The 25,979-nt window shown below is 46.6% G+C and overlaps 1 long non-coding RNA gene across 1 annotated transcript in view; it reads right to left on the bottom strand.

Annotated features, from left to right (window-relative positions):
* LOC135184812 (uncharacterized) overlaps positions 1-25,250 on the bottom strand; it is a 41,083-nt gene extending 15,833 nt beyond the window's left edge. Inside the window, exon 1 of the long non-coding RNA XR_010306192.1 lies at positions 25,212-25,250. This is a non-coding gene — a long non-coding RNA (uncharacterized LOC135184812). The remainder of the gene's footprint in view (positions 1-25,211) is intronic.
* Between the last annotated feature and the right edge of the window lie 729 nt (positions 25,251-25,979).

The raw sequence follows: 25,979 nt of genomic DNA, 5'->3' as shown, positions 1-25,979 counted from the left end.
GCCCCTTCATCATCTTTTTAGCCCTCTGTTGGACTCTTACAAGTATACCCCTGTTCCTCCTCAACAGGGGAGCCCAAAACTGAACACGAGATTCCAAGTGAGATCTCACCAGGGCAGAGGAGAGGGAGAAGAACATCTCTCGATCTGCTGGCCACACTCCTCTTAATACACCCCAGGATGCCATTGTTCTTTTTGGCCACCAGGGCATACTGCTGTCCCACAGAGAGCTTCTTGTCCACCAGGTCCTTTTTTGTCAGGCACCTTTCCGGGGATGGAAGGTCAAGCAGGATGGAAATAGAATAATTTCATAATGAACAGAGAGGTTTTTCCATTTCACTCCACTTGCAGTGAGCCTTTGATTCTGTGTGGTGTTAGGAGCAGCTGGGGCTTTCCAAGGGCAGGCAGCACAGGCCAGCAGCACATCTGCCAACAACATGCTGATACAGGTGGACAGTATGGACCAAATCAAGGACCGATCTTCCTGCTATTGTTATCCCTGCAGCCCTGGAATTTCATCCAAATGGATTTGACCCCTTGTTGGAGCATACTTCCCTGATTAGGGTATTTATGTGAAGAGGAGAGAATGGAGACAGGGCTGGGGGTGGGTCCTAGGAATGATTTGCTGCAACTGTGCCAAAGTGACAGGAGCATGCTATGTGCTGGACTGCTGGCTGGGCACACAACTTTGAGGAGCATAACTGTGTGCTCCACCAGCAGCCATTGCTAAATGGGAGAGAAAATAATGCCACAGATGCAGTTCTTCACCCAGCCTGTATTTGCTTGTGCAAGAAGCTGAATGGATGTTATTTGTGACTTGTGCTTTGGTAGAAGTCTGCTTGTTTCTACTTTTCCAGCCTGAAACGTGCTGTGCTTTCTTACAGCACGACTCTCAGCCTGCTGCCTTGCCACACCATGCTTCCAGATAGTTCTTATTTCCATTATATTGATCTTGCACAGCTTTCCCATGTGCAAGCAGCACTGGCCTTCATTCCTGCCTGAGAGAAACTCTCTCTTTGTAGGAGGGGTGATTCTTTTCTATCCTTTTAAAACCATTTTCTTTCCATAGGATGATTTTCTTGACAGTTTATTGCTGCTATGCCTCTGACATCTCAGCTGATGCTCCAGTTCTGCACCGCAAGTGTATCTCACAGTGGTCTTTGCCTTGTGATTTGATGGGTATGGCCACCCCAAGGATGAGTGCTGGTTTTCTCTTTTTTCTAGTCCTCACACTCCTAGAAAAAAGGTTTGTCCTGCTCTCAGACCACTCCACTGTTTTCCCCTTCCTCTCTGTGCAGAGCATTTCATATAACACAGAACAATCACCCATTAGTATTACGATCTGATGCCAGCTGCTCTGTTTTGTTCTTCTCCACTCTATTCCCTCAGATTTCCCACAACAGAAACTTTGCAATTTGTTTCATGACAAGGCTGGTGGTATCTAAGGACAGGTCACTGCTACCACTTCAGCCTCTGCAACCCGATCTCTCTCTCTGCCCCTTCATGAAAGCGCTTCTAAAAGCCAAGCAGTGAAACAAGCGGCTGAATTTGAACCCCGATTTTGTCTTTGTATCTGGCTCTTAATTTCTATTCCAGGGCACTCCCTTGTATCCTGGAGGGGCTGGAAACATTAGGGCCACCTCTTTCTTTGCTGTTAAACTTTCCATGCCTGTCTTAGACCGAGTTAACAGGAAGCCTTCCTATCTCTTGTCTCAATTCCACCTCCATCCCAGCCTTAACTCCCAATCACCCATCCTCTACAAAAAGCCATATTCCCTCTCAAAATTTCCCTTCTACTTCCCCTCAAGTCCTCCCAGAAACACTGTTCCTCTTCATTGCCCTCTAACTTCTGCTCTGAGCTACACATGGAAACATTATAAAACCTTATCCCTAGAAAAAGAAGAGTTGATCAGGTAAAGATTCCCAGTGTTCTGTGTACTAATAGAGTTTTTGATATCCCAGGGCCATGGCTTCCTTTCAGCTTCAAGCACAAAGTGAACATCAGCATAATCACAAATTCTGTTTTAGCAGATTGACCTCCTTCCTAAGAGGAGCAGTCTTTTGTTTGAGCAGATTTCCCTGTGCTCTGCTTAAGAACTTCAGCTGAGTGAACCACTGCTGTAACTGAAGCTAGTGCAATGTGTGCTCACTGCTCAGAAGGCCAGCCTTATCCTGGGCTCCATTAAGAGCATCCAGGCCCCTCTGCTCTGGTGAGTGCAGTGCTGCATCCAGCTCTGGAGTCCTCAGCACAAGAGTGACATGGACCTGTTGGCACAGGGTAATGGCCCCCCAAAATTATCAGAGCTGGGGTTGTTCAGCCTGGAGAAAAAAATGCTCCAGGGAGACCTTATTGCATCCTTTCAGTAGCTAAAGAGGGCCTGTAAGAAAAATGGGACAATCTTTTTAACAGAGCCTCTTGTCATAGGGTTTAAACAAAACAAACAAACTAAAGCCACAATAAAAACACACACACAAAGGGGAGATTTAGACTAGATCTAAGGAAGAAAAATTGTACAATGAGAGTGATGAAACACTGGCCCAGGTTGCCCAGCAAGGAGGCTCATCCCTGGACATATTCCAGGTCACGTTGTTTGGGACTCTGAGGAACCTGATACAGCTGCAGATGTCCCTGCTCAGTGCAAGGAGATGACTTTAGAATCTTCCTTCCAAAGCAAACCACTCTACCATTCTATGTCAGTTTAAGTATGAAGTTGCTGACCTGTCACATTGCAGCTCTTTCACCTAAGAAAGTTAAAGTATCTCCAAAATATTAAAGCTAAAATAAAAGGGGAAAAGGGGAAGACAAAAGGATAAATACTTTAACACCACATTTACAAGTAGAGAAACTGAGCCTTGAGACAACAAGACACAGGTAACACATGGCATCCAGTGCTTCCAAATGGGTGCATGTGAAAACTCATCTAGGCTGGATTTTTATGGAAACAAAGGGAAATAGTTGTCTGACAGCACTTTTGATGGCCAGGCAATAAAAGTTTCACATTGGATTGTGAAAACCCACACAAACCAAGAGAGACTTTTAAAACATGTGAAGGTAAAATGTCTGGCCAGAACACATGAGGATTATCAGAAGAGAATCTGAGTCTTCTGGCTCCTGGCCCAAGACCCTCATTTCACACCTTTTGTCTTTACTGGGCTTTGAACCAACACATGCAAAATATGTTTCTGCTATGCTTTACCTTTGGCCATCCACTCAGCTGTGCATTCCCACACAGTCATCTGCTGTTATTGTGGTTTTGATGAGTAAAGGTTACACAGCTGTATCAATTGTTCCTGTCAAGTTTTAGCCACTAAATTCACATGGTGACACTGAGCCAAACCCCCAGATTATCAAGTAATCAAGCTCAGCACATTTGTTGCAGTGACAGCTCTCCACTGGTTTTATTCACACACATTCACCTTTCTCTCCTGCCCTTCCTTGCCAGCTCAGAGGAGTGTTGTGGCTTTGTGCTGAGCAGTGACCCTGCATCATGTAAACAGCTGAAGTAAGTCTTGTCATTGTACCCACCTAAACTGCCATTCTGACAGGGGCAATGTGGGTGTGCCTTAGCAGCGATGTGGCAGCAAAGAGTTATCATTTCAATGTTGTCTCTTTGCTGCCACATCATTTACTGCCACATCATTGCTAAGGCACACCCGTGCTAACGTTGGAACACTTCTGCTACAAGGACAGGCTGAAGGAGCTGGGGTTGTTCAGCCTGGAGAAGAGAAGGCTCTGGGAAGACCTAATAACAACCTTTCAGTACCTGACAGGGGCCTACAAGAAGACTGGAGTGAGACTGTTTACAAAGACCTGCAGTGACAGGATGAGGGGCAATGGCTTCAAACTGGAGAAGAGCAGATTTAGGTTGGATGTTAGGAGCAAGTTCTTTACTATGAGGGTAGTGGAACACTGCAACAGGTTGCCCAGGGAGGGGATTTGGGTCCTTTCCCTAGAGATATTTAAGAGGAGGCTTGACATGGCACTGGGCAACCTGATCTAGTTGAGGATGACTGCAGAGGGGGTTGGACTAGATGACCTCTGGAGGTCCCTTCCAGCCTAAACTGTTCTGTGAATGCGCAAAACACATTGCTCCTAGCTGTGCTGTATTGATTGCAACCTCAAGCCAGGTTGCTCTTAGTCAGTAGATTCAAATATCATAGTTGACTGACAATTCTTCCTGTGCCAAAACAATAATGAGAGATAAAAGGGGATTTAGATGTTCTCAGCCTTTCATTTTCATCCAGACTCTGAAGAAACAAACAGTTTCTTCACACACTCACAAGAAAGTATTTTGAAATAAAAGTGCACCTTAGATACCAGGTTCAGACAACTTCTCTGGGCATCAAGTTCCAGTGCTCTGTCACCTTCACTGTAAAGAAATTTCTCCTCATGTTGAGGTGAAATCTTCTATGTGCAGGTTTGTAGAGGAGTAGGTGTCAAACCATATTGTGACTTGTATGTTCAGAATATAAAGAGAAAACCATTTATTCTTAATAAAATAACCAAATGCACATACTCCCTTTACTAAACCTACTCTTTTAATTCCCTCCTCAGCTTTCACACTAATGAAGGGTATAGGAATCTAAACTGGACAGCTGATGTGAGACACAAAGTGCACTCAGAACCAAGGTGGTGAACACAAACCATATTTTCCTTGGCTTTGAGAGAAACACCTATTTACCTGTTCTGGGCAATGTTTTTTATTCCTTTTAGAGCCTAGAGCCTTTTAGAACCTAGAAGAGTCTGCATTTTGTTAAAACTGATGGAAAGAAATGAGTCCTACTCACCAAGCACCATTTCTAATGCCATTTGTCTCTCACTGTGTCAAATTCACATCACAATGAAATACGAGTGGCAGAGATTAGTTTTGCAGTGGAGACTTTTCACTAGCTATTCCATTCCAGTGCTCTGAAAATGCTTGCAATTAAATCTGACAGACACAAGATACTACTTAACAGGAGGGCTGCACAACACAGAGCTCCTGAGAGAGGCCAGAACAGCAGATACTCCTGTTCCAGGCTTCTGTTCCTCAATGAACAGTGACAAGAGGTACAACGGAGAGAAACCTTCAAGTTCCTACAAACCAAATCCTTTTATCAAAGCTCTTTCTGTGTTCCAAATTTCTGTGAGTACACGGTGAGACCAAAAATAGGACAGAGGCACCTAAAAAGCACAATGTTACTTCACAGCCTTTTGGTCAACTTTTCAATGCATTTTTTTTCCCCCTCTATGTTGAAACTATTCAATGAAACTAAAGGAGCATTTCTGATTAAAAGCTTTAAGAAGTGATTGAAATAAACCACAGTGGTGTAGGGACAGGAGTTGGAATGCTGCATAATTGTACCAGCACAGGTTGGCTTGCTAGAAAGCAGCTTCACAGAGGACCTTGGAGTGCTGGTGGACAACTTCACCACGCAACCTCATGGCAAGAAGGCCAGTGGTATCCTGGGGTGCAATAAGAGGAGTTTGGTCAAGGGAGGTTTCTCCTCTTCTACTTCGCCCTAATGAGGCCACATAGGGAGTATTGTGACAAATTCTAGGCTCCTCAGCTAAAGACAGAGCTACTACAGAGAGTCACAGGATGTCAGGGGTTAGGAGGGACCCCGAGAGATCGTCGAGTCCAACCCCCCTGCCAGAGCAGGGCTGCACAATCTAGCACAGATCACAGAGGAATGCATCCAGACAGGCCTTGAAAGGCTCCAGAGAAGGAGACTCTGCAGCCTCTCTGGGGAGCCTGTGCCAGTGCTCTGTGACCCTTGCAGTAAAGAAGTTCCCCCTGTATTGAGGTGGAACCTCCTGTGCTGCAGCTTCCATCCATTGCTCTTGTCCTATCCCAGGGAGCAAGTGAGCAGAGCCTGTCCCACATCTTCCTGACCCCCCAGCCCTCAGATATTTGTAAACGTTAATTAAATCCTCTCTCAGTCTTCTCTCCTCCAGACTAAACAGCCCCAGGGCCCTCAGCGTCTCCTCATAAGCCATGCCCAGTCCCCTAATCATCCAGCAGATCCCTGTCCCTCTTCAACTGGGGAGCCCAAAGCTGAGCACAGCACTCAAGAGTGCAGCAGACGCTACCAGAGGGGCATGGAGTGTCTGTCTGGCGAGGAGAGGCTGAGGGAGCCGGGGCTAGAGGGGCATGGAGTGTCTGTCTGGCGAGGAGAGGCTGAGGGAGCCGGGGATAGAGGGGCATGGAGTGTCTGTCTGGTGAGGAGAGGCTGAGGGAGCCGGGGCTAGAGGGGCATGGAGCGTCTGTCTGGTGAGGAGAGGCTGAGGGAGCCGGGGCTAGAGGGGCATGGAGTGTCTGTCTGGTGAGGAGAGGCTGAGGGAGCCGGGGCTAGAGGGGCATGGAGTGTCTGTCTGGTGAGGAGAGGCTGAGGGAGCCGGGGCTAGAGGGGCATGGAGCGTCTGTCTGGTGAGGAGAGGCTGAGGGAGCCGGGGCTAGAGGGGCATGGAGTGTCTGTCTGGTGAGGAAGGGCTGAGGGAGCCGGGGCTAGAGGGGCATGGAGTGTCTGTCTGGTGAGGAGAGGCTGAGGGAGCCGGGGCTAGAGGGGCATGGAGTGTGTCTGTGGCAAGGAAGGGCTGAGGGAGCCGGGGCTAGAGGGGCATGGAGTGTGTCTGTGGCAAGGAAGGGCTGAGGGAGCCGGGGCTAGAGGGGCATGGAGTGTGTCTGTGGCAAGGAAGGGCTGAGGGAGCCGGGGCTAGAGGGGCATGGAGTGTGTCTGTGGCAAGGAAGGGCTGAGGGAGCCGGCGCTAGAGGGGTATGGAGTGTGTCTGTGGCAAGGAAGGGCTGAGGGAGCCGGCGCCAGAGGGGTATGGAGTGTCTCTGTGGCAAGGAAGGGCTGAGGGAGCCGGGGCTAGAGGGGCATGGAGTGTGTCTGTGGCAAGGAAGGGCTGAGGGAGCCGGGGCTAGAGGGGCATGGAGTGTGTCTGTGGCAAGGAAGGGCTGAGGGAGCCGGGGCTAGAGGGGCATGGAGTGTGTCTGTGGCAAGGAAGGGCTGAGGGAGCCGGCGCTAGAGGGGTATGGAGTGTGTCTGTGGCAAGGAAGGGCTGAGGGAGCCGGCGCTAGAGGGGTATGGAGTGTCTCTGTGGCAAGGAAGGGCTGAGGGAGCCGGGGCTAGAGGGGCATGGAGTGTCTCTGTGGCGAGGAAGGGCTGAGGGAGCCGGGGCTAGAGGGGCATGGAGTGTCTCTGTGGCGAGGAAGGGCTGAGGGAGCCGGGGCTAGAGGGGCATGGAGTGTCTGTCTGGTGAGAGAGGCTGAGGGAGCCGGGGCTAGAGGGGCCTGGAGTGTCTCTGTGGCGAGGAAGGGCTGAGGGAGCCGGGGCTAGAGGGGCCTGGAGTGTCTCTGTGGCGAGGAAGGGCTGAGGGAGCCGGGGCTAGAGGGGCCTGGAGTGTCTCTGTGGCGAGGAAGGGCTGAGGGAGCCGGGGCTAGAGGGGCATGGAGTGTCTCTGTGGCGAGGAAGGGCTGAGGGAGCCGGGGCTGCTTAGCCTTGTCCCCGTTTGAGGCCATGAGTCGCCCGGGGCTGGAGGACAGAAATGACTCCCTCTGAAGAGTAAGAATGAGGACGCTGCACACTGGTTGGAAGTTTGAAGGGAGATTCTATTCACAGGAGCATATATACAAAAGCCCATTAGGCCCAAAGAGGCCTTCTAGAATCCTCCACCCCTTCCGCCCTCAGTCGGCCTGAGGGTAGGCCCAAACCGCCCCCCTCAGCTGGGGCCTACAAGGCCTGAGCAGGCCGCATGACGCAGCTCACACTTCCCTGCCAGCTGGGAGCCATCTCCCCGACTCAGACCATGAGGTAAGAGCGAAGGTGCACTGTTCCCAGAGAGAGAAGGGAAGGCAGGGAGGAGGAGGGGGGAAGAGTATCAGCCAGGCACTGCCTTATAAGCTGTGACACTGGAAGATGGAATAGAACAACAGTATGACAATATCCTGGGGTGCCCAGCTCCATCCCCCTGGGGTGCCCAGCTCCATCCCCCTGGGGTGCCCAGCTCCATCCCCATGGTTTTCTTAAGGGAGACCCAGGACGCCTCAAACTACCACAAGCCTAGAGAAGACTAAGATGGGATCTTATCAGTGCTTATCAATATCTAAAGGACAGGGGTCAAGAGGATGGGGACAGGCTCTTCGCTTAATGACAGGACAAGCAGCAACAGGCACAAACTGGAACACAGGAGGCTCTCTCTGACTGTGAGGACAAATATCTTTCCTTTGAGGGTGCCAGTGACTGGAACAGGCTGCCCAGACAGGTGGTGCAGTCTCCTCTCAAGATTTTCTAAACCCTCCTGGGTGTGATCCTGTGCAACCTGCTCTGGGAGACCTTGCTTTAGGCAGGGAGTATGGACTAGATGCTCTCTGGGGTGAAGGACTGGAGGAGATCTATCCATTATGTAGAATCACAGAGAAAAATATTTTAACACTAGAACTAGTGACAAAGACTTACTTTTTATTCCATACCTTCCATACCTTTACTTCCTTCTCTTACAATCCCCTGTGTGTCCCATAGACTCACAGCACTCTTCCAGTGGCAACACGGGCAGTGAAGTGAGCTGCTATTTATGCCACAAGCGTCCTGTGCCACTTAGAATCATAGAATCAACCAGGTTGGAAGAGACCTCCAAGATCATCCAGTCCAACCTAGCACCCAGCCCTAGCCAGTCAGCTAGACCATGGCACTAAGTGCCTCATCCAGGCTTTTCTTCAACACCTCCAGGGACGGTGCCTCCACCACCTCCCTGGGCAGCCCATTCCAATGCCAATCACTCACTCTGTGAAGAACTTCCTCCTAACATCCAGCCTATACTTTCCCCGGCACAACTTGAGACTGTGTCCCCTTGTTCTATTGCTGGTTGCCTGGGAGAAGAGACCAACCCCCACCTGGTTACAATGTCCCTTCAGGTAGTTGTAGACAGCAATGAGAGTGAAAAAATCGAGTTGTTTGGCTGTGTGTTTTTTCTTTCTTTCAAGTGATATATGCTTTAGAAAACAGGCTTTCCTGCTCAAAATGCCAAGCAACTCCATAATGTCTTGCAGGGAGGCAATATAAGGAATAGTCATCTTTGTAGAAGCGACAACGGGCACACGAGTAGCAACAATGCCTGATGCAGTATAATTGCCGCTGTCACAATGGTGGCTGTGTAAGCAGGGATGCTTAGGAGGCACCCTGCTGTCTGTTTGCTGTTTGAAAGTTCCTGTGGTTTTGTGTGATTGTGGGGTTTTTCTTCGGGGGGGGGGGGGGGGGAAGACACACCTTTCATCTTCTTTGTAAAAGCAACATTTCGACTTTAAAGCGCAGCTTGGCAGGTGGCTCGGTTTACCAGTGACCAAACTATTCTCTCCTACAGTATCTGATATCAGAAAAGAGCAAAGAAAATATGGAGATAAAGCCTGAGAATTATTAAGAAATCTGCTATTTCCAAAATCCTGTGGCTCTTTGTGAAAGCACAGCCACAGCAAGACAGAAGCAGACAATGAACTTCTACTGAGCAATTTCCTACTGACATTGCTTCAAGCAATTTATCTATCTAGTTTATCCACTGCCACCTCAAATAGGTCCATAGGATCACTGGTTGAGAATCAGGGTGGAAGACATTCAGATTACCAGTGTAATTCAGCAAAGTTTTATAAGGAGATCATACAGCCCAACCTTCTGCTAAAGCAGAGGTAGCTATGAACATGGGGTTTTTAAAGAGCAAATCTCCCAATATTCTTTATATCTTAAACACCACTTGCAACTAGAAAGCAGCCTCCTCCTCATGCTTTTGAAGACAATTCTGTGTCCAGTTCTGAACACAACACTGTGTCCAGTTCTGGGATCCTCAATTCAAGAGAGATATTGAGATACTGGAATGTGCCCAGACACTAGTCAAGCATGACTTCCTCTTGGTAAATCCATGCTGGCTACTCCTGATAACCTTCTTCTGTTCCAAGTGCCTTAAGATGCCCTCCAGAAGAAGCCACTCAATTTCTCCAGGGATGGAGGTAAGGCTGACTGCTCTATAGCTTCCTAGAACCTCTTTCTTGCCCTTTTTGACGACTGGAGTGACATTGGCTCCCTTCCAGTCCTCAGGCAGCTCTCCTGTCTGCACAATTTGGCATATATGATGGAGAGTGGCAGAGTGATAACAACAGCCAGTTCTCTCAGCACCCTTGGGTGCATCTCATCAGGGCTTATGGACTTGTGAATGCTCAATTTATGCAACTGATCCCTAAGCCAGTTTGCACTGACCAGTAGGGAGCATTCCCTCCTCCAGGCTTCCTCTCCTTCAAACAAGGTCTGGAGTACCTAGGGGAGCTCAGCCTTAGATGCAAAGACTGAATCAAAGGCGGCATTCAGCAACTCTGCCTTCTCTGCATCCTCAGTTCTCAAGGCTGCCTCCTCAATTCAGCAGTGCCCCCACACCTTCCCTGTGCTTCCTTTTCCTACTGATATATTTGAATATGCCTTTCTTCTTCTCTTTTTCTTCCTTTGCCAGCTTCAGTTCCAAGAGGGCTCTGGCCTTTCTTGTTGCCTTTCTGCATGCCCTGAAAACTTCTCTATAGTTCTCCCAAGTGACAAATCTCTTCTTCCTTGATTTTTAAGTTTCTTTCTTACCTGAGATTTCCTTCAGGAGCTCCTTGCTCAGGCATGCAGGTCTCCTAGCATGTCTACCTAATTTTTTTACTCAGGGGAACACATCTAGCTTGGAGGGAGTGGCCTTTAAAAATTAACCAACTTTCTTGGGCTCCTTTACCCTCTAGAGCCTTAGCCCATGGGATTTCTGCAAACATATGCCTGAAGAGCACAAAGTTAGCTCTGCAGAAGTCCAGGGTTGCAATTCTACTTCTTGGTCTGCTTTTACCCTAACTCCACCACATCATGGTCACTGTCCCTTAATTCTTACCCGCAAGCTTTTAATCTGTTCTGCCTCTCCTCTTGGATAGAACTTAGCACATTTCAGTTGCTCTTGCACATAGAGAGCAACTCCCCCACCTCGTCTTGCTGGTCTATCCTTCATGAACAGTACAGAGCCATCCACGACAACATTCCGGTCATGGCAGCTGTCCCACCATGTCTCAGTGATGGCAATTATGTCATAGATATTCAGCCTAACATAGATCTCCAGCTCCTCCTGCATATTCCCCACGCTCCATGCATTGGTGTGTAAGCATTTCAGGGAGGGAGTTAATCTATTGGCTTTCACTCTTTCAGACTGACCCTTCCCAGCCACCAATCTAGCAGTAAGCTCTGCATGTGCTGACTCCTTATGACTTGATCCCCATGGTACATCTCTGTAAGATTTTAAGAGTTTTTGTGTGTCCCCAGCATGCTGCAAGGTAAAAGGGTGAAAGCTCCTATTAGCCTCCCACCCTGGTGTGCTGTCCCTCAGCTTATACTCATTGCTAGCCCTTGCATCTTCTCCAATACACAACTCATTGTTATCTGCCTTCCCTGAGATAGCAGTGGAGCTGACACATCACCCCACGATTGCTTAGAAACTTAGGAAGGAATGTGTGTTAACACTTACATGAGGACATGGGCCCCCGGGGAAATGAATGCGTAATTGCTCCAGCAAGGAAACATCATCTAACCAGTCAAGAATGAAAAGATACTGTACACAGAGTCGGTATTAGTCTAGCTGGACAAGGTTTTGGGTTTCTCTCTTAAAAAATTGTCGAGGCTGGAAGGGACCTCAAGTTTCATCTAGCTCCAAACCCCCGCCATGGGCAAGGACACCTCACGCTAGATCAGATTGCTCAGAGCCCCATCCAGCCTGGCCTTAAACACCTCCAGGGATGGGGCTTCAATCACCTCCTTCATAACCACCAGCAGCCTCCCAGTGTAACCCAAGTGATCAATTTCAACTAGGCTCCCTATCCCTGTCAGCCACAAACCTCCCAGGCTGAAAATCTTGTTCAAGTTCAGATGAACAGATTAATTCAGCAGTATTTCATAACCAAATCTAAAACAAACAAACATGTTATCACTACCAGACAAGCAAAAGTTCGTTTGGGGAAGAAACTGCAGCAGGTTTCAGATGTTTCTAAGTATGCCTGACCTCCAAAAATTAAAATTAAAACAAAAAAAACCCTAGTGGCTAGTAATAATTAGGGCTGATTGAACTCCTCTTCTTAACACCACCTAAATAAAAAAGCAATTTGCAAGCAGCATTTGAAATATTTCTATGCTGCCTGCTGGGAAGGATTTAGCTAAGAAAGAAAGAAGCAAGCTTTTGGAAACAATATTCCCACTTTTACTTAGTTTTCAAATGATAAGGAATGATTTTTAAAGGTAGAAAATTGTTACTGAAGGTTGTCAGCAACATTATATGTAGTTTTGGGGTTGTTTTTTTTGTTGTTTGTTTACAGCTTTCTATTGAACAGGCACATAAAAAAATGTCAGAAGAGATTAGAAAGGCAACAACAAACTTCAAACCACATCCATTAAACATTTCCTGAGAGGCAAAAAGGAATTACTGACATTTTTATTGTTTTATTTTTCATAAGAAGAAAGCAGCAGGGCTTTGTTTCAAGAGTGAGTTCTGAGGACCTGGCAGAACAAACATTATTAAGTACCAATGTAGTAAGAGTGGACTGCAATTAGATTTAGCATTCCTACCTGAAGAGCTTAGTGTATGATCAGTGTAAGCCTACATGGTTAAACAAAACAGCAAAGGATTAATGTAAAACTCTGCATGGGAGAATATAACTATGCTGGACCACAGCCTTTCCCCTGTATGCAGTACTGGCTGGGCCACAGCTTGAGTACTGTGTCCGCTTCTGGGCAGCTCAGTTTAAGAGAGATGTTGAGGTGCTTGAACCTGTCCAGAGCAGGGCAACAAGGCTAGTGAGGGGGCTGCAGCAGAGCCCTGTGAGGAGAGGCTGAGGGAGTTGAGGTTGTTCAGCCTGAAGAAGAGAAGGCTCAGGGGAGACCTTAATGCTCTCTACAACTACCTGAAGGGAGGTTGTAGCCAGGTGAGACTCAGGAAACCAGTGACAGAACGAGAGGACACAGTCTCAAGTTGCACCAGGGCAGGTTTAGGCTGGATGTTAGGAAGAAGTTCTTCACAGAAAGAGTGATTGACATTGGAATAGGCTGCCCAGGGAGGTGGTGGAGTCCATGACCCTGGAATTGTTTAAAAGGAGACTGGATGAGGCACTTAGTGCCATGGTTTAGTTAATTAGAAGGTGTTAGGTAGGATTCAATGATCTCGAAGGCATTTTCCAACCTGTATAATTCTGTGATTCTTACTACATTCCTGGCTTTCAGTATCCTAGAAATAATGATGAGAGTGGGGCTCTTGAGAAAGGTGAAGAGGCTTCCCTGGCTGCAGCTTGACATAGAGAAGCAACACAATGGCCTCTAAGTATGAAACCAGGGTAAGATTTTGTAGTTTTAAGGTCTTTTCCTACCCCAAAACCTGCCCATCATCATCAAGGCAGCATGCAGTCCTAAAATTTGCTGAGACTGAGAGGACTGAAAAAGAACATACCTGGGGACATAGGCCTCAGGCTCTTGTATCAGCTTTATCAGTGCTGGAGATGAATATCTGAAGAGAGCAAAATTTATAGATGGAAATATTTCTTGTGTTGAAACAATATGGGGAAAAAACTCCTGCAGTCACTTCACTTTTATTTTAGTCACTAGCAACATTCGAATTGCCTTAAAAACTTAGATGGGGAAAGGCTACATGTGAAAGAAAGATCAGAGTGTGAACTTTCACCCAAACTCTGAGGGAGGTGGGGACTTTTTATCATCATCACTTTGGTATTGTCTTGAGATTAGCCTTAACAACAAGAGCTATTTTTGAAACTGAAACGCAAATGAAAAATGCCTGGGGTAGTGAGCCAAGGTTTCCTTGGGCACTGTTCCTTAATTGGGCTTTCAAACATTCTGAAAACACCTTAAACAAAGAAACTATTTTTTTTTAAAGTAATTTTTCATTCTTTTCCCTTGAGCAGTATACATTGTTAGCTGCAGTGCCACACTCCTCGAACAAGCTCAAACATACCTGGGGGAAGATACAAAGAATGCAGACACGGTATAGAGCTGCAGAATGGTTTGGGTTGGAAGCATTCTTTGAAGGCCATCTGGTCCAACCCCCTCACAGTGAGCAGGGACATCTTCAGCTTGAATAGGCCCCTCACCCTATTGCTCCAAGCCCTTCTAAACAGTCCTTCCCCAGCCTTCCTGTAGGCCCCTTTTAGATACTGAAATATATGCATCTGCTCCCCACAGACTGGGTTTCCATACATGTAATGCTTGTCTAAAACATAGAATCAACCAGGTTGGAAGAGACCTCCAAGATCATCCAGTCCAACTCAGCCCTACCCAATCAATTAGACCATGGCACTGAGTACTTCCTCCAGTCTTTTGACACCTCCAGGGACAGTGACTCCACCACCTCCTTGGGCAGTCAGTCTGAGTAGACTGCACAAGGTAAATGCATACCAGCAAGGAATTTAAGTAGATATCCTACCTTTAACTCATTGGCAACACCACACATACAACTGAATATGCATTTACCAACTTTCCTAAATTGAAAACTCAGGTTTGCAAGGAACTGCTACAGAATTGAGCTTATTGACTCATGAACACACGAAGTTTGCAATGATGGTTTAGTAAATGTAATATGAAAGAAATATTTTCCTCCATCATTATTAAAATTCTCATGGATTAAAAAAACAAACCCAAACCTATCTGGCAGTTTTTCTGAGCTGGTTATGCAAATGAAAGTTTCTCCCATCAGTAAAATGTAACTTGCTCTGGCAGGGGGGTTGGACTGGATGATTTTTCGAGGTCCCTTCCAGCCTCTGACATTGCGTGATTCTGTGATTATAGAGGGGCCACTCCTCTGTGTGGAGGAGAAGCGAGCACCTGCTCCTAAAAATCTAACAGCTTTGTGTCCTCAAATAAGATAATCGTGTATTGGATTACAAATGTTTCTACAGGGACCCTGCCAAGCCTAGAAATATCTTAATGTCTACAACAGTATTACCATTCAAGAGCTACAACAAAAGGAATTCCTAAAAAGGGATTATTTCTTTTCTGCCTCTCAAAACTGAATTCTTAAAAACAAATTAAATAAACAAAAAGGCATGCACACACACACAAAACCTCTAGTCCCCTGGCATCTGCCCAACTGTACATTGGAAAGAAATGATGAATTTGCAACATGCAAATTCTTCCTGTGTTTTGCGAGTTGGAGTTTAAAGTGTTGCCCTTCACATGACGCTAGGCTCCTCTGCACCTGTTTCATACTGTACATACTTGGGATTTTTCTGTATTCTTTCTGATTTCAAAGACAGGAACACAAACATCTCTGCTTTTTCCTGAGATGACTGTCTCCGTGGGGTTTTTTTTTGTGTGTGTGTACATGCATCACTGAAACTTCCTAGACTTAAATGCTGTTTTCTCTCGCCAGACGCCCCTGCGGGTCTTCCTGCACAGCAGGCACTTTTCAATAGCGGCTCAGAGATACTGAGGGGGAATAGAAGGTCATTTTCTAAGACAGGATGCCAAGAGGACAGGAATTGAATGGTGCTGGGCTGGCTACGAGACGCCATGCAAATCAAGAATGCGGCATGGTCCCCAGGAAATAGTTCTTGAGCCTGGAGCATATGATAAACTTGCAACCAAAGCCTTCTTAGGCAATCGTGATAACAATGTGTCACATTCCAAGAGTCAAAAACAAAGGTTGCAGAAGCCCCTGTGAAAGCAGCACGCTTTCAGACATCTGTGCTTTCAAGGAAAAGGAAAGATTTGGCAAGTTCTGTCACTTCTGGCTGTTTTCTGAAAAGAAAACAGAACCATTTAGGGTTAAGTCTGCCCCAAAAACCTTAAATGGCAGCAGAAAGTACTTCTAAGAATCTTCAATAGGTTTAGCAATTTTAAATATGGACACGCATGTATTGGTACTGAAAACGTAGTAGATCACAGAATCATAGAGCCTTAGAGGTTGGAAGGGACCTCCAGAGATCATCGAGTCCAACCCTCCTGCCAAGGCAGGATCCCCTAGGGTAGTTCGCACAGGAATGCATCCAGGTGGGTTTTAAAAGTCTCCAGAGAAGGAGACTCCACAACCTCTCTGGGCAGCCTGTTCCAGTGCTCTGTCACCCTCACTGTAAAGAAGATTCTCCGCTTGTTGAGGTGAAGTCTTCTATGCTACAATTTGCATCCATTACTCCTTGTCTTATTGCTGCTGACCACCAAAAAGAGATTGGCCCAGTCCACTTGACACTCATCCCTCATATACTTGCATACACTGACCAGATCTCAGTTTTCTCCAGACTAAACAGCCCCAGGTTTCTCATCTCTCTTCACAGGGGAGATGCTCAAGTCCCAAATCATTCTCATGGCTCTAGATGCCACAATAAGCAGGTGGTAAATGGATATTTCCATAGTCTATCACAAATAACTACCTGAAAATAGTAATAGCCACCAGTGAGGAAGATTAAACCCCTCTCTTTAAACTGATTTTCTTACCCTTTTCAATTAAAGGGTAAGAAAGGTTTCAATTAGTCTCCTTCTCTGGAGATATTCAAAACCTACCTGGGCACATTCCTGTGTGACCTGGTATAGGTGATCCTGCTCTGGCAGGGGGGCTGGACTGGATGATGTTTCGAGGTCACTTCCAGCCCCTGTGATTCTGTGAAAGCATTGATGAATAGTTGCTTCATTGCTGCTCATAAATTAAGCATAAAGAGTCCAAGAAACTTAACTCCTCCTATTTGTCAGTGCTCAGTGACTAGACTGTGCAAACAAAGAGATTATGAAATAATTGCAGCAATTACTTGTCATTCAATATTAATTATGGATGTTGCCATAGGCTGTGGGAGAGTGTAGGAAGGAATGGGACACCAAACAAAACATCCTTGCTAGGAAAATTCTGTATCAAAGTATGTGATGCAGCATTAGATTTCACAGGAGAAATGTAACTCATAGTGTCCTTCTGAAAACCAAGGAAGGAAGGGTCAACAGGGCCTCAGAGTGCAGAAAGCAACTAGACTACACTTTTGGAACCAGATCAAGATTACTACATCCACCTTGGTTTCAACCTTGGGGTTTGTCAGATCTGAGGCACCCAAGAGCTTCTGTGCTTCTGCATTCCAGATGTTCTTGTCAACAGCAGTACAAACAACACAGATCTTTAGAGTGTTGCTGTGTAAGAATTCTTTGAAATCATCAAAGATCAGTTCTCTGTAGTGGAGCATCACAGTGCACCTCATGTATCATTGTATGCAGGGGGATGAAGGCCTCTGTGTCAGGGCCTAAAAAGCCAGGGGTGAATTAGCTGAATTGTAACAAGCAAGTAGAGCATAGGAGAAGAAAGAACAGTTCACAAAAAGGCAACCAAATTATTCCGTTCCAGGTAGGAAAGCTACACACCACAAAAAGGATGTGCTGGGAAGGCTGCCAAGACAACTGCCAAGCTGTCTGTATGGAGGCTATGTCTTTCACAAGGATCCTCAAGAACTAGCAGAGCTGTTCAGTCAGGCTGAGGTGAGCACAGTCTCCTTATCTCTCAAAGGCATCCAGAATTTATGCAGAGGTGAGTACAAAACACACAGCCACAGCTGAAAACATCTCTAAAGAGGGCCTCTAGAAAAGAGGCTCTGCAAGGATGTGATACCAAATGACCAAAAAACCAGCAAGGTTTGAGTACAAGTAGGTGTCCTGAACAATACCTTCCACTTCTTAAGGCACCCTTCTGCCTTGCTGTTTATATAGTGCTCTGTTTCTAACTCCAGTTACATGATGACCTCTCGCAGAACTGAGAAGGCACTGTTTAGAACATTACATTTTAAAAACTAAAGATCAACAAGTTACTAGTCATTCTCACCTTGCAAGGACAGAAAATTATCCTCAAGCACTCCAGCACCTTCTAATTAAGACTACAGAAAGTATCAGCCTGATCTGAGGGAATGCTAGAAGCTGCTTAACAAGTGTGGTTTGTTTGTGTAACTCTGTCCTGAAGAAAAACTCAAAAGGTTCCTACTAATTTACTTTCTGTTTTCAGAACTGCATTTAAGAGAATCAGCTCTTGACTTCACTGGTAACCTACATACTAACAAAGCTTTCCTCTTCTCTGCTCCTTATCTCTGCTATAGAGATGCCACAGAAACAAAGAGAAGTTGCATTGCCAGTGATGTCCAAGAGACAGTTCTGAGCACTAGACATTTGGGAAGTCAGGGCATTTTGTTATTTTCACTGCTGAGGACAGAAGCTGTGCAAGAATCACTGGTATCTCTTCCTCCAAACCATGCCAGCTCCACAGCTCGTGGCCAGGCAGCTGATTTCCCACAGAAGTTCTAGCCTCCAGGTGATTCTTTCTGTCAGTCTCACAGTCACCAGAGAGAAGTCTGAATCCTGGGCTGGGATTGGCAGCCTGAATTGTTGCCAGCATTCAGAGTTGCTCATGTCTAACTTTTGTGTCCAGACTCGCCTGCAGAGGTGAGTACATTTGGGTAACCCAAGAAAAGCACATTAAAATGGTGACATTAAGTCAGTCAACAAAAAAAGAACAATTTCCCATGCAGATACTGCTTGCAGGATCAGAAGAGTTTTGGTTGGAAGAGGCTTTGTTTGAAAGAGGTTTAAAATCATCAAGTCCAACCATTAAGGCAGCACTGCTCACTCACCACTAAACCACATCCCTCAGCACCATATGGCTCTTAAATCTCTCCAGGGACAAGGATTCCATCACTTCCTGGGCAGCCTGCTCCAGGGCTTGACAACCCTTTCAGGGAAGAAAATGTTCCTAATATCTAACCCTAAACCTCCCCTGGCACAACTTATAAGACACTTTCTCTTGTGCTCAGCACCTCAATGTCCTTCTTGTAGAGAGGCCCAAAACTGAACACTGTTCTTGAAGGTGCAGCCTCAGCAGCGCTGAGTCCAGGTGGATGATCACTGCCCAAGTCCTGCTGGTTGCATAACTTTAAAGCTGAATTTATACATTCATCACAAATCTGTTGTAAGCCTGACTCGATTTCTGCTTCCTCATGCTCAAAAGCCTCCTACACAACTATTTCCTATATGACCCTTTCCTTCCTACCCACTCTGGCCACTGCCCTTCCTGGTAGTGTGCCAGTTTTGTTTCTGTTCAGAGGTGAAAAACAAAGTCTGTCTCAGGAACTCACCCTAGCAAAGCTTAACATAAAATGATGAAATGAAGCAGAATGAAATGGCCCAATAGAGGGGTCTCTGGTAGCCCTAATAGGGCACAGAAACCCTTTATGCTTTGACAGAGATGACAGTCTTGCAAGCACAGAAAGCTGACCACGTTCAAGAAAGTAAAAAATACACACTTACACTTTATGATTAAGTTCCAGTCAGGTAATAATGAGGTTGCCACAAGGATGCTGCAGGGTTTGAGAATAAAAAAGGAGGGGGAGGCATTCAGCCATGAACGGAGGTGATGCTTCCCTCCCACACAGCTAAAGGTTTTCTCCATTCACACAGTTTACGAACCAACCCGACTCGGCATCGAGATTGCCCTGGGGACAACCTACAGCTTCTGTAAAGCCACCTAAAAAATGCAGCTGAAAAGGGAAGCTCTGATTGTTTGTACCAACCACAGACTGGCTTCCCTAAGGCTCATTGGCACTGTAAAAACTTCCCTGTTGAAATTCAGCAGTTCCCATTCCAGCTCACCAGACGAAACACCCAAGTGATTTGTTTTGTTATCATTTTCTTCTAAGAACATAAGCAGCCACTATCTGTTAGTGAGTGAGCCTTCATTCAAAACATGTTTTGCAGAAGGTTTGATTCCATTCAGTGCCAATCAGGAGACAGGCAGTAATCTGATTTTTGAGGGCTGGATCTATTGTCTAGGCTTAATTGGCTGATTATTAGACTTCCCATTTGTGTTATTGCAGATGCGTAATTCTTTTCTTAGCATGATGTGCTTTAATATTTTCCAAAGAAAGCAAGAGACATTTCTATTTGTCCTCATCATTCAGGAAATTAAAACTGGCCAAATTTTTTCCAGCTAATTAGCTTGAAGTACTTTGTTTCTTCCTGCCAGAATTGACCAGTAACATCTTTCTCACTCTCCCTAAATCACCAACTGCTTCTTTTGCTTCCTCTCACCATCCTATGTCACTCATCAACTTTTTCCACAGGATATTTCCTCTCACCAGTTGTTCATTTGCCCATAAGAAAACATCTCCTAATGGACACACTGAGCTTTTATTTCCTCCCCAGATATTGACACAGCATAACTACTGATGACAGCAAAAGTCACTTCTGGAATCACAGAACCAATCAGGTTGGAAAAGACCTTCAAGATCCAACCTATCACCCAACATTACCTAATCAACTAAATCACGGCACCAAGTGCCACATCCAATCTCTTTAAACACTCCCAGGGACAGTGACTCCACCACCTCCCCAGACAGCCCATTCCAATGCCAATCACCCTTTCTGTGAAGAACTTCTTCCTGACATCCAGCCTAAACCTGCCCTGGTGCAGCTTGAGACTGTATCCCCTCTTTTTGTCACTGGTTGCCTGGGAGAAGAGACCAACCACACCTGGCTACAACCTCCCTTCAGGTAGTTGTAGAAAACAAGGTCTCCCCTGAGCCTACTCTTCTCCAGCCTGAACAACCTCAGGTTCCTCAGCTGCTCCTTGTGGGGCTGTGCTCCAGCCCCCTCACCAGCCTTGTTGCCCTTCTCCGAACATGGTCAAGCACCTCAACATCTTTCTTAAACTGAGGGACCCAAAAGTGGACACAGTACTCAAGGTGCAGCCTAACCAGTGCTGAGTACAAAGGCAGAATGACTTCCCTGGTCTTGCTGGCCACATTATTCCTGATATGTCAGGATGCCATTGGCCTCCTTGGCCACCTGGGCACACTGCTGGGTCATGTTCAGCTGTAGACCTGCACCCCCCAGATCTCTTTCTGCCTGGCTGCTCTTCAGCCTCTCTGTCCCCAGCTTACAGCATCATATGGAGTCCTTATGGCCAAAGCATAGAATCCAGCATGTAGCCCTGTTCAGACTCATAGCATTGGACTGTGGCCGTCCATCCAGCCTGTCTAAGGCCCCTCTGCAGAGCCCTCCTGCCCTCCAACAGATGGACACTTGCTCCCAACTTGGTGTCATCTGCAAGCTTCTGCAGGGAACAGAAGGTGCTGCTTCGTGTAGGTGCAGGACAGCAGTGGTGTGCACCACGCCACAGGCACAGGTAAGGCAGGATGCTGGAAAGGCACTATCTTCACTGCATTCTTAACATACTGCCATTGTATGGAGAGGGAAAGAAAGGAGACAACTTTTAGGACACTGTCACTGCAGCTTTAGCCAGGAGTTAGCAGAATCAAACACTTTCTGGAAATCATCTGTATCTTTGGATACTTCTGTCTGTACCATTACAGACCCTTCCAGCCCAGCCCATTCTATGATTGTAGATCACATCAGTTAAGTCTTTTATATCCAGATCTTTAACACACCAATTTCAACTTCACTTGCCTACATATAATCTATCTTAAACATTCCCACATTAATTTTATGTTATGGAAAACAGCCAGGCCCTGCACATCATGGGGGTGACCTCATCCATGTTTAAAAATATGTAAAGGATGAATGCCAGGAGGCCAGAGCCAGGCTCTGCTTGGTGATGCCCAATGACAGGACAAGGGGCAATGGGTGGAAGTTGAGGCCTAGGAAGTTTCACAGAAACATGAGGAGGATTTTTTCACTGTGAGAGTGACAGAAAAAAAGGAACAGGCTGCCCAGGGGGGTTGTGAAGTCTCTCTCTGGAGATATTAAAGACTTGCCTGGATGCATTTCTGTGTGATGTGGTACAGGTGATCCTGCTCTGCAGGGGTGAGTTGGACTGGATGAGCTTTTGAGGTTCCTTCCAGCTCCTGACATTCTGTGATCATCCTTTGCAAGCCTCTCTGCTTTTTGAAGTGATTGAGATCATGTCTGTCCACATGCAGTTTTCCATGTAACCAGTTCCCTCAGCCACTCCTCAGAGGCCTTGTGCTCTAGACTCTTCACCAGCTTTGCTGCCGTCCCTCTGGACATGCTCCAGCACTTCCCTGTCCTATTTGTACTGAGTGGCCCCAAACTGAACCCAGTATTTGAGATGCAGCCTCACCACTGCCAAACAGAAGGGGACAATCACTTTCATAAGATTGCAGTTTCCTTATGAGCTAAGAGAGAGCAATGTCAAACACCTGGCAGAAGATCAGCACAAGGCTGAAGAAGCCTAATACTAGGCTGTACCTTGCAGGTGTTTAAGATTTGCAACAGTGACTTTAAAGAGTGCATCTGCCCTCTGATAAAGCCTTAAATGTACATTTTTACAGTTCATTGTTTAGCTAACCCTGAGACCTCACTAAAGGAGATTATCTCCTTCTTCTCTGGGTAGACATCTAATGTCAGGGTAACAACATCTTATCATCCATAGCTGCATGCTTTCATACTGACTGCAGTGCTCATGGGTACTTGGTATATATGAGGAGTATGAGACTGTTTGGTCTCATTTTCCCTGTACTTCTAGAACTCAATCTGACCTCTAACTATAGACTTGTTTTGTAACAGGTTTTAAACGAAGTGATTGAGTTGTGGCAATTAACAAGGCAGGAATTATAAAATACGTAGTTATTTTATTTCCAAAAAGCCTCACCCACAAAGTAGTTAAATTTGGGCCTCTGATCTGATCCTGGTTCCTCTTGGCATGGAGGTTTGCCAAGGTGCAGACAGGATCCCTTGCAGATGTGCAGAGAGCACAGTGTCGATGGCACTTCTCACCAAGTTATGAGGCACTTAATGCCTTCTCCTGGTAAACCTGAAGCACTTAAGTTTCCAAGTAGTTCAAACCCAAAACATCAGGGCTAAGCTGTCTGAAGCAGGAGGCAGAGCAGAACACATAGTCCAAGCCGAGAGCAGCGAGGCAGAGCACATTGTCAGAGCAGAGGGGCAGAGGCAGCACACCTGCTTGCAGCTTAGCTCAACTTCTATTATTTGCCTGAGTGTAAAGGCTCCTTTGGCCACAGAGATTCACCAATCAGAAAGGCATTTGCAAAACCGACCACAGGTGAAATGAAGGCTTGCTTACCCTTATTTGGGCAAGACACTAACGAGTACCTAAACACCTCTGGGTACCTGTTTATCACTCTGGGAGGGGACGTAATGGCCCAAGCCTTTGTTTTCTTCCCGCCCTTGCTTCCCCCCATCAGCAGAAGGGTGGGGCAAGCCAGGACATGTTTTAGGCCTATTATCCTTCCACAACATGAAGGCACCACTTCTTCAAAACTCAGAGCAGCTCCACAAGTTTCAGATTCAAATATGAAACTGTTTGGAGTTATTAAATCAATCTTCCACCACATCTGTGTTACTGTTTTGACGGCAGGAACAATGGCCCATGACATGACACTTGCTTTACTCTTTCATTTTAAGAGTAATAAATCTCTCCCTTACAGTTTATTTAAAGCACCTTTTAAAGACACGGTCCACATGCTTATTGTTCATGCTCAGAGGCCCCTCAGCAAAAGAACATTCGACTACTGCATTGTGAAGTTACCAGAAAACTCACTCCTCAGTCTGATGGCAAAGGACAAAGTATTGCTGTTATTGGCATAGTTGAAAGTTTACAACAGGGACTCAGCATTTATTTTTTCAACTGGAAGTTTCCACAGGATATCATGAAGATGTTTATAGCTTAGACAGAACAGATTTCACCCAGCTGAAATTAAGTAGTTGGGTTGTGGAGATATCGCTGCAGATACTCAAGAGCTGCCTGGGCACATTCCTGTGTGATCTGGTATAGGTGATCCTGCTCTGGCAAGGGGGTTGGACAGGATGAGCTTTTCAGGGTCTCTTCCAGCCCCTGACATTCTGTGACTTTGGTTTTTAGAAGCACTTCAAAGACTGGTCTCACTGAAAGACAGAAACCAAGTGAAACACCAACCAAAGTCCCCACACTCTTAAAGTCAGTCATCTGACGTCTTCCTTATATTGTTAGTCTACCTGAAATCTGTACTCAGATTAGCTGACAAGGCTAAAGAGAAGAATGCTTCAGTGATGAAAAAAAGAGAGCTCACTTCAAATCCAAAGTCCTTTCACAGGATCACAGGGTGTTAGGAGTCAGAAGGGACCTCTGGAGATCATTGAGGCTAACCCCAGTGCCAGAGCAGGACCATGGAATCTAGTGCAGGTTGCAAAGAAACACATCCAGACAGGTCTTGAAAGTCTCCAGAGAAGGAGACTCCACAATCTCTCTGGGGAGCCTGTTTCAGTGCTCCGGGATCCTTACAGTAAAGAAGTTCTTCCTCACCATGAGGTGGAACTTCTTGTGCTGTAGTTTATATCCATTGCCCCATGTCCTATCAGAGGGCACAACTGAGCAGAGCCTGTCCCCTCCTTCTTAACACCCAGCCCTAGATATTTATAAACACTGATTATTATGCTGAATTGGAGCTCCACTGCGTGGAAAAAAGGTGAACCAAAGCAACTACTCACTGCAGCAAGTCAAATAGGAAGCAGTTCTCAAAGAGAGTCTCTTCTGTCCCAGGTTGTTGCCCACTTCTCCTGTTTCCGTACTGTTACCAGACAAGTGTTTTCTGCCCTGGGTTCTCAAACCAACAGGCTACTGCCCTGTCTCTGTATTAAAAGAGCCTGTTTTTTCTGCTAGTCAGCTAAAAGGTAATTTAACCTGCAAGGGCTGCAGCTCCTCCTTTTCTCCTCTGCTCCTGTAGTTTTTGACTTTCAGAAGTGTCTGTACCACGGAGTACCACATTAAGCCTGCTGCCAGACGTGCAGAGTAGCTAATGCTTTGAGGAGCAGACAGCAGCAGCAAAGGTAAAGGCATGAGGAAAAATACAGAGACAAACAGCTTGGCTGCTCTGAGCTTCTGAACGTTAGGATCGTTTTCCCTTTGCAGACAGAGCAGTCAGAAGCAGCACTAAACCAGGCGCATCGCTTCAGTCGGTACCTAGGAGCGGCGCGGGGGGAAGGCTGGGGAGGGCAGCAGGGGAGGCTGCGCAGGCCAAGAGCACCACCTAGCGACAGACGCGTTACTCTGCAAGGGCTTACACAAAGCAGACAAGTCACCGTGCCAAAGAAACCATCCTTTCACTAGAACAAGCCTCTAGCTTCACGATTAAATGAGAGTAGCCGCCGACGATGTTGGAGTCAAGCCTAGCCCTAGCTAACCGGGGGGCCACCAGGCCCCCCGGCCTTTGTATCCCGCTCCCATTCACCCGGTGTGCACCATGGAGACTCACCAGTGATGTCAGGAGAAGGATCCCTCTGTCCAGTCAGGCGCAACTGAGGGCTGCTGCCTTTCCTGGGGCCCTTTATATAGGGGAAGGGCAGGCAGGAAAAAGCGGTGACACCTGGGGTGGGAGGAGACTCCAACAGAACCCAGGTGCTCTAGGTTTGGGAGGAAAAGGCAGGTGCAGCTGGGGTGGAAAAGGGGCAGATACAGCTCTCCAGTATGGTCTGGTATGGGTCACCCTGCTCTGGTGGCAGGGTTGGACTAGATGATCTGTCAGGCTCCCTTCCAGTACCTGAAGGGGACCTGCAGGAAGAATGGAGAGAAGCTGTTTACAAAGGCCTGCAGTGACAGGATGAGGGGCAATGGGTTCAAGCTTGAAAAAAGCAGATTTAGATTGGATCTTAGGAACAAGCTCTTTACTATGAGGGTGGTGGAGCACTGGAACAGGTTGCCCAGGGAGGTTTTTGGGGCCTCTTCCCTGGAGACATTCAAGGGCCCTGGGTGACCTGGTCTAGTGGGGATGTCCCTGCTGACTGCAGGAGGGGGGCTGGACTAGATGACCTCTAGAGGTCCCTTCTAGCCCAGACCATTCTATGATTCCAGTCCCTAACATTCTCTGATTATTTACTCCTTCAGGATTAAGGGAAAAAAAAACAGGGCATATGATCTGGTACTTAATACTTTGTTGGTTCTTCTTGGAGTAGTTGTGTTGAAATACAGAATCACAGAACCTTAGATGTTGGAAGTGACCTCCAGAGATCATTGAATCCAAGCT

Source organism: Pogoniulus pusillus, chromosome 21 (assembly GCF_015220805.1).
Source record: "Pogoniulus pusillus isolate bPogPus1 chromosome 21, bPogPus1.pri, whole genome shotgun sequence".
Classification (NCBI taxonomy): domain Eukaryota; kingdom Metazoa; phylum Chordata; class Aves; order Piciformes; family Lybiidae; genus Pogoniulus; species Pogoniulus pusillus.
The sequence above is the reverse complement of the archived record's forward strand: the minus strand, read 5'-3'. Positions and strand labels throughout refer to the sequence as shown.